The 13,918-nt window shown below is 39.6% G+C and overlaps 1 long non-coding RNA gene across 1 annotated transcript in view; it reads left to right on the forward strand.

Moving 5' to 3' along the window:
* Nucleotides 1-13,918, forward strand: part of LOC104001626 (uncharacterized) — a 120,348-nt gene that overhangs the window by 412 nt on the left and 106,018 nt on the right. The gene's annotated exons all lie outside the window — the stretch shown is intronic.

Here is a 13,918-nt window from a genome sequence, read left to right on the forward strand (position 1 = left end):
ATAATCTGCATATCATATATTTCTTGATTTTGTAGTTTTATGGTTATCTTTTGACTTCTTGTTATAGTCTATTAAGATAATTAACTCTCTTAGATGTTCCTCCACCCCATCCGTGTTCCAAGTCTCCCTTTTCCTTTTTCTAGAAAAGCCCTATCATAATTTGGGTTAAATAAATATTCAGATTTATATTTCCATAGTTATTGAAATATTCATTGGTGAATCAAATAGTGTACTGTGATAATAGCTTCTTTCTTGTATTACTTTTTGAATTTTTTGGAGTTTACTATTTCCTGAATTTTTCTTTTTTTCTTATCTTCTTAAATAGCTACCAATGTTTAAACAATGTTAAGATATAATTGACATACAATAATTTTCAAATAAAGTTGATAAGTTTTGTCATATGTATCCTACACATATGAAATTATTACCACCAGAAAGATAATGACCATTGGCATCAACCTCCAAGGATTGCTTGGGACTCTTTTTAATGCCTTCTTCCTTTTTATCCCTACCTTCTTCCATTTTCAGGAAACTACTAATCTAGTTTCTGTCACTACGGATTGGATTTTATTTGCTAGAATTTGTATAATAGAACTTTACAATGTGTACTCTTTTTTGTCCAGCTGTTTTCATTCAGCATAGTTATTTTGTGACTCATCCATGTTGCATGTATTAATAGTTTATTACTTTTATTGTGTAGTAGTATTCTAGTTTTTCTGTCCTTGTGAATATTTGGTCAGTCTTTTAAATTGTAACCATTTTAATAGGTATGTAGTAGTATCTCAATGTGATTAATTTTTATTTTCCTAGTGACAAATGATGTTGAATATCTTTCTATGTGCTTATTTGCTATCCATATATGTTTGCTGATGAAGTGTCTACTTAAATCTTTTGTCCATTTTTTAAATGATTTTTTTCAAATTACGTCTTGAGAGTTATTTACATATTGTAGATACACATCCTTTATCAGATAAGTAATTTGCAAGTCACTTTGTTTGTGATTTACAAACATTATCTTTTGGTCTGTGGCTTGTCTTTTTTACTTTCTTAATAGTGTTTTTCGAAGAGGGGAAGTTTTTAATTTTCATAAAATCCAATGTACCACTTTTTGTTTTTTGGATTGTGACTTTGGTATTGTATTTAGGAATTCTTTTTCTAAAATACTATCACAGAGATTTTCTTTTATCTTTTCTTCTTGAAGTTCTATAGCTTTCGGTTTAACATTTAGGTATATTATTCATTTTGCGTTACTTTTTCAATATTGTGGATAGGAGTACTTACTTGGTATATGGATATCCAATTGTTCTGGCACCATTTTTTGAAAAGACTATTCTCCAATGAAAATTGTTTTACACCTTGGTTAAAAATCAATTGCTCATGTATCGATCTATTTCTTGACCCTCCATTCTTTTCCATTGTTCGATTAACCTTTGTGTCAATATCATGCTGTCTTGATTACTACATTTTTATAGTAAGTCTTGATATTGCAATGTCCCTTCTCACTTTGGCGAATCTCTGAAATTCTCTTACTTGATAATGCTTGCTTCCACTTGGCTGACTCTGGTCCAAAGGTGGGATGATTGCAACTCACAATTTTTTAAGATTCTGATATCAGAATGATAGACCAGAGAATCAACAGCCCTTAGATAGCAATATTTCTCAAAGTGTGGCCTGTGGACCCCTCACATCAGACATAACTTTTGAAGTTTGTGTGTATGATATTACCATTTACATTCCTGTGTATTTATGCCTGATTTATTTTGTTGTTGTTGTTGTTGTTGAGATGGAGTCTCACTCTGTCGCCCAGGCTGGAGTGCAGTGGGGCGATCTCGGCTCACTGCAAGCTTCGCCTCCCGGGTTCACGCCATTCTCCTGCCTCAGCCTCCCGAGTAGCTGGGACTACAGGCACCCACCACCACTCCTGGTTAATTTTTTGTATTTTTAGTAGAGACGGGGTTTCACCATGTTAGCCAGGTAGGTCTCGATCTCTTGACCTTGTGATCCACCCGCCTTGGCCTCCCAAAGTGCTGATCTATTAAATCAGAATCTTTAGGTAGGGGGCTCATGAATCTTCACATTTAGTAAGTTTATTGAGTGATTCTTATGGACATAAAAGTTGAAGAATTGCCTATGCTGGAAAAAAAAAACCCTTCCTTGTGTATTTTTCACATTTGTTACACAGATGAGTAAAACAGTAAAATGGATGTATTTAGTTAGGTGGAAATAAAGAAAATGCTTTAATTTACCTGTTCATTTATTTACTCACTCACTTTTTTGTTCAAACATTTATTGACTATTCATAGATGACGAAAGATAAAGTATAAAATGTAAAATGTAAAAATGCAGGCCGGGCGTGGTGGCTTACGCCTGTTATCCCAGCACTTTGGGAGGCCAAGGCGGGTGGATCACAAGGTCAGGAGATCAAGACTATCCTGGCTAACAAGGTGAAACCCCATCTCCACTAAAAATACAAAAAATTAGCCGGGCGTGGTGCCAGGCGCCTGTAGTCCCAGCTACTCGGGAGGCTGAGTCAGGAGAATGGTGTGAACCCGGGAGGTGGAGCTTGCAGTGAGCCAAGATTGCGCCACTGCGCTCCAGCCTGGGTGACAGAGCAAGACTCCTTCTCAAAAAAAAAGAAAAAAAAATGCAAAAACACAACTTGAAGAATTCATGGAATCTATTTTCAAAGACGGGATATGTTTCTCAAGTATTATTTATGCCTGTCAGATGATGACTCAATGCTCCCTGCAATCAGGAAACAGAGGAACACTGCGCTTTAAGAACTGCCTACAGGCATCCCCACTCCCAGGCTTTTTGCAGATTTCTTTTAAACAATCCCAGACTAAAACAAAACTAACTTATCCTTAAACCTCTTTAGGATGGGAAATTTTATAGCCTCCTTCAAACATTAGTTCTAGTGCGAATAATACCACTTCCTTCAATACAAGTTCCTGAGTTAAAACAGATAAAGATTCTTTATCATGGAAAATGCAAGGAAGTGGTGGGTGGGGGGGTGCTGTACAGCCCATCCTGCCCTGAGAAATATGAGAATTATTAAGAGGCTGATCAAGCTGGTTCACTTTGTTTTTACTTTGGTCTCCTTCAGTGGTATGTCCACATCAGTATCATAATGTTTTCTTTGGTTCCCTATAACTCCCAATCCCTGCTAAGGATATGTTCTTGAAAACTCATTCACATCAATGGCAAATGATAGATAAATGCACAATATCTTACACTGTAGAACTGAAGTGTGGTTCTTCAGATACTGTTAGTGGCAGTGAATCTGCACGGGTCTGCAATCACCTCAATTCTTGCCTCCTCAGAAGAAAGAATTTGACCGAGGGCCATAAGACAGAGTGAGAGATGGAGGCAAGTTTTAGAGCAGAAGTGAAGGTTTATTAAAAAGCTTTAGAACAGGAATGTGTGAAAGGAAAATGAATCTTGGGGCCCCCCAAATCACTAAGCTAAAGGGAAAAGTCAAGCTGGGAACTGCTTAGAGCCAACCTGCCTCCCGTTCTATTCAAAGTCACCCCTCTACTTACTGAGATAAATGCATATCTGATTGCCTCCTTTGGAAAGGCTAATCAGAAACTCAAAAGAATACAATTTTCTCTTATCTGCCTATGACCTGGAAGCCCCTTCCCGCTTCAAGTAGTCCCGCCTTTGCGTTGAATTGTCCCGCTTTTTCTGGATAGAACCAATATTCATCTTACATATGTGGATTGATGTCTCATGTCTCCCTAAAATGTATAAAAACCAAACTGTGTTCTGACCCGCTTGGGCACATGTCGTCAGGACCTCCTGAGGCTGTGTAATGGGCTCACACCCTCAACCTTGGCAAAATAAACTTTCTAAATTAACCGAGACCTGTCTCAGACACTTGGGGGTTCACAAATGAAAGGAAGTAAAGTGCACTTCGAAGAGGGCCAAGCAGGCAACTTGAAAGATCAAGTGCACAGGTTGACTTTCCCTTAGGGTTTGGCATGCTTCAGGGGTCTTGTGTTACTTCTTCTGATTCTTCCCTTGGGATGGGCTGTCCTCATGCACAGTGGCCTGCTAGTGCTTGTTGTGGGGGCATATGCACAGGCATTTACTGGAGTTGTATGCATGTTCTCTTGAGGCTTTTCTTCCTCTTACCAGTCAAGTGTTCCTGTAAGGTTACATGTATCAGTTAAACTCTACCATTTTGCCTTAGTGCACATGCTTGAGCCCACTCACCCAACTCCTGAGATCTTATTGGAAAGCTGATCAATAGTTTCAGTTTTTTCTTTTTTCTTTTTCTTTTCTTTTTTTTTTGAGATGGAGTTTCGCTCTTGTTGCACAGGCTGCAGAGCAACGGCGCAATCTTGGCTCACTGAAACTTCCACCTCCTGGGTTCAAGTGATTCTCCTGCCTCAGCCTCCCAAGTAGCTGGGATTACAGGCATGCACCACCACACCCGGCTAATTTTGTATTTTTAGTGGAGACGGTGTTTCACCATGTTGGCCAGGCTGGTCTCGAACTCCTGACCTCAGGTGATCCACCTGCCTCAGTCTCCCAAAGTGCTGGGATTATAGGCTTAAGCCACCGTGCCTGGCCTCAGGTTTTTCTATTGGGGGACTGCTTTTCCTTGGCACTGGCTGAGGTTCATTCTTATTTTAGAGAGATAGTTTAACAACTGCCTGACCATCACCTGATGGTGATTGACATTCCTGGTGCGGGGCAGGTGGGCCCTCTCCTGCCCTGCTCATGTTTGATTAGCAAACTACTGTGACAATATCAGAGCTGCATAAGATTGGTACTTTGTTGGATCCTCTCCCGTGTTTCTGAAATTAGTTGCAAAAAGCATTTTGTTATTCTGCTTTCTCATTAGACAGTCGTGGAGACTGTATGATATAAACTCTCAAAAGGGCCGATAATTAAGAGCAGTCACAAAAAATGACTCTGTATTAGAGAATAGATATCACATCTGTTAGGTTTGCAAGATAGAGGACTTAGAGATCAAGAGAAATTTTACTTTCAGAGAATAACTGAGCATGCTAAAAGTTGGGAGGGGCCTTAATATACAATCATGCAAAGAAATTATCTGAGAAATGCATTGTTAGACAATTTCATCATGAACATCATAGAGTGTACTGACACAAACCTAGATTGTATAGACTGCTTCATAATGAGGCTATATAACATATAGCCTATTGCTGTTAAGCTACAAGCCTGTATAGCATGTTACTGTACTGAATACTGTAGGCAATTGTAACACATTGGTAAGTATTTGTGTGCCTAAACACATATAAACATAGAAAAGGTCCAGTTAAAAGATGGTATATTGGCCGGGCGTGGTGGACCACACCTGCCATCCCAGCACTTTGGGAGGCCAAGGTGGGAAGATAGCTTGAGGCCAGGAGTTTGAGGCCAGCCTGGACAACACAGTGGGGCTGTATCTCTACAAAACATAATTAAAAAAAAAAAAAAACTTAGCTGGGCATGGTGGCATGTACCTGTAGTCTTAGCTACTTGGAAGGCTGAGATAGGAGGATCACTTGAGCCCAGGAATGCGAGGCTACAGTGAGTTATAATTGCGTCACTGCACTCCAGCCTGGGCAACAGAGATAGACTCTGTCTAAACAAAAACAAACAAACAAACAAACAACTAAAAGGCAATATGAAAAACAAAATATGATACATCTGTATGGGGCATTTACCATGAATGGAGTTTGTGGGACTGGAAGTTGCTCTGGGTGAATCAGTGAGTGAGTGGTGAGTGAATGTGAAAGCCTAGGGCATTACTAAACACTACTGTGGGCTTTATAAACACTGTACACTTAGGCGACACTAAATTTACAAAATTCTTTTTTAATAATACATGAACCTTTGCTTACTGTAACTTTTAAACTTTATCAACTTTTACTTTTTTAAAAACATTTTGACTCTGGTAATAACACTTAGTTTAAAACACAAACACATTATACAGCTGTACAAAAATATTTTCTGGCTTGGCGAGGAACCTCATGCCTGTAATCCCAGCACTTTGTGAGGCTGAGGTGGGCAGATCACTGGAGGCCAGGAGTTCCATACCAGCCTGACAAACACAGTGAAACCCTGTCTCTATTAAAAATAAAAAAAATTAGCTGGGCATGGTGGCACACGCCTGTAATCCCAGCTACTCTGGAGGCTGAGGCACGAGAATCACTTGAACCCAGGAGGTGGAGGTTGCAGTGAGCCAAGATTGCACCACTGCACTCTAGCCTGGGCAACAGAACCAGACTCTGTCTCACAAAAAAGGAAAAATTTCTTTATATCCCTATTTTTTAAGCTTTTTTTCTATTTTCAAAGGTTTTTTTTGTATACTTTTTAAGCTTTTTTGTTGTTGTTGAAAACTAAGACACAGATACACACATCAACCTAGGAGTATACAGGGTCAGGATCATGATTATCACTATCTTTCACTTCCATGTCTTATTCCACTGGAAGATCTTCAGGGGCAATAACATGCATGGAGCTGTCATCCCTTATAAAAAAAAGCCCTCTTCTGGAACACCTGCTGAAGGATCTGCCTGAGGCTCTTTTGCAGTTATCTTTTTAAAAAATACGTAGTAGGAGTATACGCTAAAATAATGATGAAAAGTATAGTACAGTAAACACATAAACCAGTAACACAGTTGCTTATCATCATTATCAAGTATAATGTACTAACCTATATTTTTGGCTGGCAGCACAGTACATTTCTTTACACCAGCATCACCATGACGATAGAAATTTTTCAGCTCCATTATAATCTTACGGGATTACTGTCATAAAAGTGGTCTGTTGTTGACCAAAATGTCATTATGGGGTGCATGACTGAACTGGCCTCATTATATAGATGAGGAAGCTGGGTTCCAGGGAGGTAAAGTGATGTGTGCTAAGTCACACAGATGACTAGGGACTATCTGTAATGTGGAAATCAGATACAGCAGCCTCTACATTACTTTGGTAACATAATTATCATGGGCTTACTAATAACCCAGAGCAAGTAAAGAGCATGCTAAATACCTTCTTGTTTCATAATCATGGCAAGAGCTCTGCAGTACAAATGCAAGATAATGTCCTCTGAGTCCAATCCTTTGTGGGAAGAGGCAGAGTATAAATAAATAAGCAAGTAAGCAAGTAACCTCCAACTTACACTCCCAACAATGAAGAGTTTTAATTTTTTTTTTTAATGAGTGCATCCGTAGGGGTATGTATGTATATTAACTTATATTGTGTACTGACTAGAAAATGATCCACGATCTCTCGGAAGACCCATTCCCTTGATTAGTGGTAAGTTAGGTTAGTTAATTAAGGTTACTTTAATACTAATTAGTCAGGGCTTTAATTATGCTTTCAGAACAGGAACACAGGACTCATATGGTTCTTAGTGACCCAGTTAACTAAAGTGATAGGATTTTTGTCTTTCATCTAATAATGATTCGTGATAAGGAACAGACGGAGAAAAGCTGATCCTAATGGGATTATAGAAGAATTCTTTAACCAGAGACAACCAGAGAGCAACAGAAGGTCTGAGATAAAAAAGCATCCTCTGTAGCTTCTGGAATAGCTCTGCAGGGAGAACAGCCAAGGGGCTGAAGCATGGCTGACTTTGTCATGAAGAGCTCCCAAAAATTGGCCCCAGTCTAGTGAGTCAATGGATTGTAGAGTATAAGCAATAAATGACGGCCTTAATTGCAGAAGGGGTGTCATGACAAACAGAAAACTAAGTGGAAAAAGCCTTTTCCCAATCATGGTAGTGGGCTTCACTTACTGAGTGCCCTTTGTATGCCAGACCATAAGACTTGCTGGAATTGTGGAAATGAGTGTGTCAGGATTCCACTTCTCAAGGCAGAGATAGTCTGGTGGGATGGACAGATTTGCAGACAGATAAACTATGCTGCAACATGCTAAATGTGCTATTGGCAAATCTGTCCCTCCCACCCAAACTGTAAACAGACTGGAATGCATCCAATTTTCCATCAAATTCAGCATGAAAATGTGGTTAACTTCTTGCCAGTCCCAGTACTGTCTTTTGGTAGCTGTAGCCTCTTGTATTCTTGGATAATGTAGTAAGAACAATGTCCTCTAACTTGTTTAAGAAGACTTTTTGAATTCGGTGTCCTTTAGAAATGGGAATAAGCAATGTGACAACTCAAGACTGACTTGAAGAACTAAATTTGCAGCAAGTCATTGGATCTGTACGTGTTTGTGGTTTTAATGGATTATATCTATTTTCCATATTTGCAGAATACTTTGCAATCCCCATCCAATAAAGCCATTTCCCTCTACCATAGAAATGGAAGCAGGATATAAATAAAAATATTAATTTTTACTGTAACCTTCTTTCTTTTGCATGTATTTTCCTTCCTATATACCAAGTCTTCGTGATTCCCTGTCTGGGAGTCTTTTGTACTGTGGGCCAAAAGAAACAAACTAGTTTTGTTTTTAAAAGCCCAACCTCAATATTGTACTGGATCTTTGCTGCAAGGAGCCATAATGCAGGCGAAGTCAAGGCCAAAGCTTGGAGGTTGAAACATCATTATGGAGAGGGGTGGGGGCAAAGGGGAGGCCAGCCCTGGGCTTTACAGTTTCTAAAAGAATTGCACATTTTATCTGCTTGGGGTGGCTGTGGAATCTCTGATGAGATCTGTGGTGCAAGTGGAAATTTTGGATACTTTAATCTTGACAAAGACATATTGGAGTCCCCATTCTTAAAGAGCACCTGCTGACTTGAACAGTGAACATACAGGCAATGAACTTCATGAACAGGAAACCAGAAGGCCCTTCCCAGGCACTGGGCTTGGCTCTGGGGATCTCAAAGTCTGTGTAGCAGATCTTAGAGTCTGTGTAGCAAACTCAGTGATAACAAAGATTGAATTTCTTGCCAGCTTTTTGGAATAGGAACTCAAAACACATATAATTTGTTTTAGGAAATTATAAGTAAAGTTGACATTAATCCTGTGTTGTGGCTTGCAAATTCTTACACACTACCCCACTCATATTCCATAATAAGCAAATGCATTCTTTGCTCCTGAATCAGGAACATATGTTCTCAGCAGTCTCATTTCTGTGTTCTTAGGACCCTTGATACCTAGTGCACAAAGCTCCCCTCCATTACCACTGGAAGACCCCCCTTTAGAATCTACATATCTGGCTAGAAAGAAGCGTAGACTAGTATTAGTTATAATGTGAACTCATTTCATACATACTCGGAACATTCATGAATTCAATTCTACCTGCTAGTATTCTTTGGTACAACCACAGCTTTTATCTGGTACTCGACCACAGAAGTAGTTTGTATTAATGCTGGAGCAAAATCAGTCTTCTTTGGACTTCTTGAGAAATTTGTATCTGTATAGGGTTGATATACAAAGGATTCTGCTTTAGATGGACAATTTGGAAGATTTTCAAGGATAATTTTTGATTACTAAAATTTTGCCTTACCTTTTTTTTAATTCTAGAAACTAGGCTTACACAAAAGTAATTGCAGTTTTTGCCATTACTTTTAATTGCTTATTGTCCAATTCCACATTGAAAGTAATGGCAAAAACTGCAATTAGTTTTGCAGCAACCTAATAGCTCACTAATATGACACTAAGGTTGTGAAACCTTAGTTTGCTTCTCCAGATCTCCCTCATTTATTTCTGGGACTGTTTCCATTACTGATATTCTGATGGCTTCTGAACCTAACTCTGTAGCCATGACCTCTCTCCCAACCTCCAGACTGTTTTTTAATCCAATTGCCTACCTGACATCTCCTCTGAATTTCTGAAAGGTCACAAAATAAATAGCCCTCTCCCTGAACCTATTCCCAGTTCTCTCCCCTTTTCAATAATTAGCCATTTCTCTAAGTGTTGCTTCAGCTAGAAACCATGCAGTGTTTTGTTTGTTCATTTGTTTTTGTTTGTTTCTGTTTCTGTTTTGTTTTGTTTTTTCTTTTGAGATGGATTCTGTCACCCAAGCTGGAGTGCAATGGCACAATCTCGGCTCACTGCAACCTCCGCCTCCCAGGTTCAAGTGATTCTCCTGCCTCAACCTCCCGAGTAGCTGGGATTACAGGTTCCAGTCACTATACCTAGCTAAGTTTTGTATTTTTAGTAGAGATGGGGTTTCACTATGTTAGCCAGGCTGGTCTTAAACTCCTGATCTCAAGTGATCTGCCCACCTCAGCCTCCCAAAGTGCTGGGATTACAGGTGTGAGCCATTGTGCCCGGCCCCATGCAGTCTTTTTAATTCTGTTCTTTTCTCCACCCCAACATCCAACATGTCAGCAAATCCTGTCTACTGTTATTTGCAAAGTATGTCCCAAGTCAACTAAGTATTTTTCTGTTTCCAGTGCTGCTATCTTTGTCTCAGCACCCACCATCATTTTCCTGAAATGCTGCCATAGTCTCTAGACTGATCTCTCCACTTCCCCTTCTGCTGCCACTTCCCTCCACATTCCAGGCTCTACAGAGCAACTATGGTGAAGCCACAAAAACAAAATTCAGATCATGGCAATTCCTAGCTAAAACCTTCTAGTAGTTTCCTATTGCACACAGAATAAAGTCCAAATGCCTGATGTGGTTTAACAGTTTCTCCATGACTCAATGCCTACTCATCTTCATGAATCACCCTCTACCACTCTTTCACTTGCTTACACACTGTGGTTTCCCCTATGACCTTCTCTTGGGTTTTTGAAATGCCAAGCTTATTATGATCTTCAGGCCTGTGCCCTTGCTGTTAATGCTACCTGGAATGTTCTTCCCTCAGGATCTTCATAAGACTGATTCTTTTTTGCTTTTCAAATCTCAGCTCTAGTGGCATCTTCTCAGTGAGACCTACACTGACTCCAGCTCTCAATCACATCAACGCGTTTAATTTTTTATTAAACTCATGGATACCTAAAACGCCCTTTGGTTTTTATTTGTGGGCTGGTTTATGATCTACCTTCACCTTCCTACGTCTGTCTTATTCTCTGCCATGTCCTTGGGACCTGGTAGGATGTAGTCACAGAGTAGACCCTCATGAACAAGTGGTAAATGAATGGATGAAGGTCTCTAAGGTGTATTTCATTTGGGTTCATTAATATGGTTTTTTGAACTAAAATGTGGCAATCTCCACATTTTTTTAAATATTGCTTTATTTCCCTTTTGGGATACCTGCTGCTAAAACCTCTTCTTGTCCCATAGCCACAGGGATGAGTTTCTGCAGCCTAGCCCTTCTTCCCTCCTCACTTCCCCCACAGAGGGGCAGACAATGAACATTTCTAGCATGACCATTTCTAAAGCTGCATCAAGCTTTCTAGAGCTAGTTCAATGAATCCAAACAGTAATGAAACTACTTCTATATGAACCTAAGGAAAGTGCTTTTGCTTTTCACGGCTGTGCCCAAACAATCTGTGCTCCTGTTTTTAGTGGCCCACTGAGCTCCCAATGAGATAGTTTTTTAGTATATATATTTTTTGCAGTCCTCTTTCCCAAGGATTCAGATAGGAGTTTAGGGCTATTGTGGACCCGGGGAAATATTTGAGGAACAGACCCCATTTGTGCATAAAACGTTTCTTCTAACAAAACTGGTTCTGGTCAGTGTCTGGGCCTGATACTTTCAAGGCCCCTCGTTCCTAGTGCAAATAGCTTCTACAGATCTTTCCGCTCCAGGCTGCCAGCCTTGCCTGGATATAGCTGGATCCCACCATGAACACAGCTTAAGCTCCAGCTGCTATCCCCAGTCCAATGCCAAAGTGATATTATAATCCTGACACAGGACTAATTAACCATGCCTAAGTGGTTAGGAAAGGATTCATGGAGGACAGAATATTTAAGCTCATTTCAAGGGGTAAGTTGAAGAATGTAAGGCAGAGAGGGAAGTGAAAGCAAAAAAAAAATGACGTATATATGTAAAGACATAGAAATTATACAATCAGGTTCTTAAGAGGAATTTAGTAGTGTTAGAGTACAAGAGGAGGGAGAAAGGGCTGGTAAGGGAAGTTGGAATCAGGTCACTTAGGCCTTGTGGGCCCTGACAAGGAACTGAGTTTTAATGAATAGGGGAATGTCACTGAATGCATTTTTAAGCAAGAGACAGATGTCATCAAAACATCTTTTATAAATATAACTCTGGTAGGAGCATATATAATAAATTAGTGTGGGAGAGATTACTGGTAGAGAGATCAGAGAGGGGTCTATTACCAGGGTCAGGCAGGAGAAAAATAGAAACATGGACTAAGGGGATAGCCATAATGGTAGTGGGGAAAGAATAAGAAGGATCTGATTTCAGGTGCATTTCAGAGAGAGCATAGACTTGATACTGGCTGATTGGCTCTGAGGGATTATGGAAAATAAGTTTCAAGGGTGATTAACCAAATTTTACTCTTGGAAAATTGTGAGACTTAATATGGCATCAATTGAGATAATTAATCCAAGAAGAGAAGGAATAGAGAAGAAGAGAGAAAGATGTTTGCCATACTTCACTAACACAGCCCAGAAGAAAAGTCTTACATCGTAGATACAGTATTTAAGGTTGGGGTTGTAGTGCTACCAGGACAGGAACATAGGCCACCCCATTGATATTGTTGATGGAATGGAGGGGTAATCTGACACATGTGGCATATTAGTAGTTTGTACTAAGGATTTTGATCTGTATTGAAAAGGTAAGTGATCCTCAAAGAGTCACTGATCCTTGTCTGCCATTTACCCATTCTCTAACTTCCATTAGCAGTCTGTTGGCATTCTCGCACTGATATATACAGAGCTCTTTGCCTTTTCAGTCTCATTGCACAAACACTGAATCACTGTCTGTGCTGTAGGAAGGAGAAACCAATGTTTTTGTTTTTGCTTTTTAAAATTTGTGGTGCTTAAAGCAGAGAGGCATTAGAGTACAGAACTAGGAGTCAAAAGATTTTGGTTCTTTTCCTAGTTGCTCAAGTTAGGTAGCCTTTCCTTTTTTTTCTTTCTACTTCCTTCCTTCCTTTTTTCCCTTCCTTATTTTTTAAAACTTTGGTTTCATCATCTGTAAAATGGTGATGAATGGTGGTGGTGGTTGTAACATTTTGGCTACTTGGCAGGAATCAAATGTAAGGATCAAGTAGGATAATGTTTACAATGATTCAATGTGTTGCTATTTACTTAAAGTACAGTAGCAGCAAATATTATCCAATGAAATTACCTGGTATGTTGTACAGAATGCTCCATGATGCTTGGAGAAGATGACCACATTTCCATACCAGTCAGTTTTGTGTAATAATAGAATAGTGATTGAGAACAGAGGCTCCGGAGCACACTGTGGCAAATGGAAGTCCCAGTCAGCCACTTTTCAGTGGAATGATCATACACAAGTTATTTGGACTCTTTAAATCTTTCTTTCACTATCAATAAAATAGAGAAAGTAATTCTTATTTCACAAATTTTATGGGATAAAGCAGATGATACAAGTATTGAGGATATTGATTTTATCCTATCACACTTGGGTGTAAGAAATGTCATATGATTCTTCTAAATAAAAACTAAATCTCACTATGAGCAGCCATTCACCAGGATAGTCAGACAGCTATTATCATTCATATTTGTTCTTTGCCTCTAGCCACAGATTGTTGTTTCCAAAGAATCTAGGGGTCTTATATTGTGTCTTGAAGGAAAACAATTCTCAACCCCTCAACCCATGGTAGTTGCTATTAGATGCTTATAGTTCAACTCTAATAGCAGAGGCTCTGCTAGTTCTGTGTCAACCTTGGGTGTAGGGGCCTTTGCTAAGACTGGGAGGTTCAGCTTTTAGTGCCCCTAGCACAGCACACAGCCATTCACTCCAAGGCCTTGTATCTTCTGAGAGAGCAGAAACTGAATTAGGTGTGGATCTTCACTACCTGCAAAACCAGTCAAAACCCCCACCCCTTCCCAGGTTTGGGGTATCTCCCCGTCTTTCAGGTTCAGAATATTTGGCCTCGCTGCTTACA

The sequence above is a fragment of the Pan troglodytes genome, chromosome 1, assembly GCF_028858775.2.
Source record: "Pan troglodytes isolate AG18354 chromosome 1, NHGRI_mPanTro3-v2.0_pri, whole genome shotgun sequence".
NCBI lineage: Eukaryota > Metazoa > Chordata > Mammalia > Primates > Hominidae > Pan > Pan troglodytes.